The following is a 5,581-nucleotide window of genomic DNA, read 5'->3' as shown; positions in this document are numbered from 1 at the left end:
GCTGCTTGGGTAACATGCTTGGATTTCATTCTGAAATTAAAGGCCCAGCATTCTGAGAATAATAGACCCTTACCACCAGTCTGCAGATAGTCCTATTTGACTTCTGTTTTATAGGATTTGTTAAGGGCCAGATTTCTGGTAAAATACTTTTCTTGGAGTGAGGGTGACTTAAATGCTTGGCAATATAACTCAGTTAGCCAGAAGTATTTGATTTAAATATTCTAGTATCTCTTATTCTTATCTGCCCAGCTGTATTTTTAAATTGGACAATTTTAACCCTCCATGTTGACTGAAAGATCAAGGGGTTCCTTCCCCTCTTGCTTTCTGTGAGTTCACTGGTCTTGCTTCATGAGTATTTAGATTAGTGACAGATGTGTTGTTGTCAGAGAGAAGGAGGAATCTGAAATGAACAATCAGAAAATGCTCATGTAATGTTTCTCCAAAATTCTTTGAGTGCAGGGAATTTTGAAACTTGAAAGGAGAAAAAGGCAGTTCATGTAACTTTAGGATGAAGGAGGTGTTGCTGAAAGCCAGAGGGGAGGGGCAGAAAGTGGCAGTCAGCTGGCCCTGCTTCCCTGCCTGCTCACCTCTGTCTGCACATCCTGCTCTTCCCCCAAGACCACATCTCCCCTTCACAGATGCAGGGGCCTGCACCATAGGGAGGAGAGGACCAGGCTCAGTAGGGAGGGCTTAATACAGTTTATTTCATCTGGACAGTAGAATACTATTCAGCCTTTAAAAAGAATGAGGTAAAGCAATGTAAATTCAAATGAAAAGATGTCTACAGTATAAATTGTCAAATGAAAAAGCAAGTTTTAAAGTTTACACATTGTATTATTTCATTTTATTTAAAATATACTTTATGTATATATATATAAGAAAAGGTATTGTATGATATGTGTTAAACTCCTTAAAGGAAATAAAATATATCTGGGCAAGAGATGGATAACTCTTACTTTCTACTCTTTGTGTTTTAAAATTATTTGAAATTTTATGATTAATAAATGCTATTTTTATTATTGGAAAACATTTTCTATATAGACAAATTTGATGGGTAAAAGCAAATAATAATTTGGTTTTTATTGGTATATAACCTTAATTAAACACATCTCACTTCCAATAAATGTGCAAGGAAGGGAAAGCAAAGGCAGATGAGAGTATTAAGTTTAGTGCAGTATGTGGCTTCTTCTCCCTACTTCTTAAATCTCACATAACATCAGCTGTGTCTTCCTGTCCATGAAAGCAAGGAACAAGTGTGCACTATCTAGTCCTCATTTCATCATGGTGGAGATGGAACTTCTGCCAGCAGTAAGGATTGCTCATGCTGGGGTTGAGTTTTCTCATTTGATCATTTAGTTTGCTTTCAATAGATTTACAGGATTCTTGAAATAGAGCTGGCCTTCTAGCCTGAGTACCTTATTTAACAGATGATGACACTGAGCCCTACAGATAGGAAAAGGAGGCAAAACTGGAGGGACCTGGGTCACATGGGGCAAACTGGTCTTCGACGTTTTTCTAATTGAGGTAGGGTTGATGTACAATATTATATAAGTTCCAGGTTGCAGTTTTTAAAGGTTATACTCCATTTATAGTTATTATAAGATATCAGCTATATTCCCTGTGCTGTATAACATATCTTTGTAGCTTATTTATTGTATAAGTAGTAGTTTGTACCTCTTAATTCCCTATCCCAGTCTTGCCCTCCCCTCTTCCCTGTCTCCATGGAAACCCATTAGTTTGTTCTCCATACCTGTGAGTCTGTTTGTTGTTGTTGTTGTTGTTGTTTTTGTTATGTTCACTAGTTTTCTTTTTCAGAGTTCATATATAAGTGATATTCTACAGTATTTGTTTTTTCTGTCTGACTTATTTCACTCAGCATAATACTCCCCAAGTCCTCTATATTGTTGCAGATGGCAACATTTCATTCTTTTTATGGCTCAGTAATTTTCCATTTTACATATACCACAACTTCTTTATCCAGTCATCTGTTGATGGACACTTAGTTTGCTTCCATATCTTGGCAATTGTAAATAAGGTTACCATGAACATTGGGGTTCATATATATTTTTAGGTTAATGTTTTCATTTTCTTTGAATGAATACCCAGAAGTGGAATTGCTAGATCATATATTAGTTCTATTTTTAGTTTTTTGAGAAGCCACCGTCCTGTTTTCCATAGTGGTTGTAATAGTTTGCATTTCTATTGTTCCTTCTTTCCCTAGTTTGGGTGTATAAACTATACTGACTAAACCCAGAGTGAACTAGTTGCTCACAGTGTCTCTCAATGTGACTACACATTGAATCAAGTGGAAGCTTTTCAAATCTGGATGCCTGGGCCAATTATATCAGAATCTCTGGGTGGGGGTGTGTGATTTTGGGGGACTCAGCTCCTGAGGAGACTGATGCGCATGGACAGCCAGGGCTGAAAACTGGCTTCAAGCAGCACATGCTGCCTGCAATGACTTGACCTCCTGGATAAATCACAGGCCTCCAGGACTCAGCTCTCACACACTAGTCTCTGTATAAACTATACACCAACAGTATATATGGGTTCAATTTTCTCCACATTGTTGCTGAATGTTTGTGGTTTTGTGGTCTTTTTGATGATAGCCATCCTGGTAGACACGAGGTAATATCTCACTGTGGTTTTAATTTGCATTTCTCTGATGATTAACAACACTGAATGTCTTTTCACTGCCTGTTTTCTTGGCTCAGTGACAGGAACTATAGGTCGATTTTCTTTTGATGAAGCAAGTAGGAGGAGGCTTGCTTTAGGTCCTGCTGACAACACCTGAGATCTTCTTGGTCACTGAGTGAACACCTTACTCAGGCTCATTGACAAGAAAAAGGTGGTGGAGAATATAAAATGTGGCTTTGAAAATTCAGACATTTTAGAAAACTAAAACTTTTTTTTTAAGAAGTAGTCATAATCTAATTTTTATTTCAGTCTGTTCTGTAGATAAGGGTGTTCACATGCTTCCTTTTTTTAATTTAATTTTTGTTCAGTTTCCAAGTGTGTTGGAGGTTGGGTCTGGGAATGGTTCTTCTTTTTCATTTTATTATAGCTCTCTATCTTTATGGGTTAAAGATTGTCAGTTATCTGTTGTAGACTTGAAGGGCTTTTTTTAAGTGGAAGATTTCCTATGTTGGCTGCACACATTTCCATGATATTGCTGTGAGATCTGTTTTTGGTATGGTGTGGTGCCATGTCATTCTTGTGAGTGCATTGCCTGTTATTTCTATGATTGCCAATGTGGTTTTTGTTGTGGTGAACACAATCTACTTTTGTTGTTTAACAGAGCCTCATTTTGATTAGGTGTTTATCACAGATTGGAGAGTGGCTAGGGCTTCTCTTTTTATAGGAATTGAGACTTCCAAACCATTTCTGGGGTGCAGGCTGTGGTATGTGGTGTTGGAATGTTTCCAATACACACTCATAACAGTTCCTTTGTCCTTTCTATTGCCATGGGAATGTCCAAATTCTACACAGAAACACCAGTGGAAACAAATCTAAAGATGTCATGCACTAGGGCCTGCTTTAATGATCCTTCAGTCCCCCAGCTGGGTCCTCAGTGAAGTACCAGGTCAGTGCCATCCCTATTGTTACATTTGCATGTGGTAGACAAGGCTGATGGAAAGGCTTCAACTTCCCCTTCTGTGCACCCAGATCTCTGCTCTTGGCTCTCTCTTCCTTGTGGCATGGGACCACCAAGACAACCACAGAGCATATCCACACCCTCTGCCTTGGACCCAATAAAAATCACAGTTGTGCCTATGAAATATGCAGGTTCTTTGGCCATGGATTCTGATTTCAACCCGAACTTCCCCTGGGTCCCTCAGACCAAAATTATGATGGTTCTGATAGAGCCGTGCTTCTCTTCTATTGCAAAAATGCCAAATTTGGTCCTGGACCTGCAGAGATAGTGAATATGTCCATGAGATACCTAGATAATCCACACCATGTGCGTCAGCAATGTTGCTTTTTGAATTCAGGTCCCAGGCAGTTCTGTTCTGTAGACACTACCAATCACAGAAAACAACACACTCCAACCCCATGAGACTCACTCTGTGCCATCAGCCTCAGCCCTCTCCCTCAGCTTCAGCAGACATTAATAGCTCAGCATCAGCAGCTCAAGTCAAGTTCTGGGGATTGATTACAGGGATAATTTGTGCTGGCTTCTTTCAGTTCTGTCAGCCAGGCATCTGCTGTGCACTCCTCTAACCCTCATTGGATCTCCTTCAATCCCAACTGATCTCCCTGTGTGTGTCCCAGTAAAACAGTGTTTTCCCCTTTTTAGCTCCCTCACCAAAAGTCATGTCCTGCACTGATTTCCTTTTCTACTTTTCTTTTTCCTCCTTCCCAATTTTGTGAGGACCTTTTCTGTCTCTTGAAGTAAGAGACAGAAAAGCTGAAATTGATGTTCAACCAATGTCCAGCAGGTGTCCTGAGCCAAGGGGTAGATGTACATGGATGAGAGTGAGCTAAGAATGCACTTGTAATCAAGAAAAGATATCAAACACAAGAATGTTATATGGGGATTATGTTTTATAGGAGAAGAGGAATGAAATGAGTTCTGCAAGGGAAACATCTATGTAAAATTCCTGGCTTTTCTAGAAGAGTTTGTTTATAATGTGTTTTTTTTTTTTATATGGATGACACGGTAGATACAAAATCACTTTGGTATTTAATTTAGCTTCCATTGTGTACATTAAAAAGAGTGGTTTTTGTAAATCAATATTTATAATGTAAGAAGCACCATCTTTTATAATGATTTAAAGTCAAGATAAAATTTTTACATATTATCTTTTTAAATGGATGAGGAAAGGACACAGTGTTTCAAAATCCTTTAAGAGGGTAGTGGGTGAAAAAACATTCAGGCACTATGTTCTAAACTGCCTGGAAGCTGAGAACCTGTGCTGACCATTTAACATTTTGACCCAGTGAAATGATAAAGCCAGAGTCATTTCAGAAATGTCCAAAAGCTATTTCAAGCATCCCCTGCAATTGGCCACATCCAGAACTCTGAACACAGTAAATGTTCAGTTAACACTAGCTCATTGACAAAATATTTTGGCCATTCAACTGATATCTATTAACAGCATAAATACAATATCCCTTCTTCCTAACTCTAACCTTCAAGGAGATCTTTCAATTTTTCAAATATCAGTCAAAAGTATGTTATTGAATGAAGCCCTCTACTAGATAATAAGTACACTGAATTTGGTTGTTTTGTTCTTTTCCAGATACTGATTAAGTTGCCAAGTATAATGCCTGGCCCAGGAAGCTCAGGAGATGAATCAAATAACTTGACCATGAAGGAGCACTGAGGAGGAGGCAGAGATGATCTCTGGCATGGGTATTATAATAGGCGTACTACAAGGCTCAGAGGCAGTGCAGAGGAAGAAATGAGGAGCTCTTGGAAGTGGTGGGGAGAGGGCAAGTGTTTGGAATGTTCTTTAAGAATAGGTACACTTGAACTGACTCTTAAAAGATGGGCAGGTGTTTGACAAGGCAATGTGAACACCACAGATAGAGGGGAGTGAAGCCACCTGGAATCCTTCCTCTCTGCACTGCAAACAGT

This window comes from Camelus bactrianus, chromosome 8 (assembly GCF_048773025.1).
Source record: "Camelus bactrianus isolate YW-2024 breed Bactrian camel chromosome 8, ASM4877302v1, whole genome shotgun sequence".
NCBI classification, from domain to species: Eukaryota; Metazoa; Chordata; class Mammalia; order Artiodactyla; family Camelidae; genus Camelus; species Camelus bactrianus.
This window is presented reverse-complemented; position numbering follows the sequence as displayed.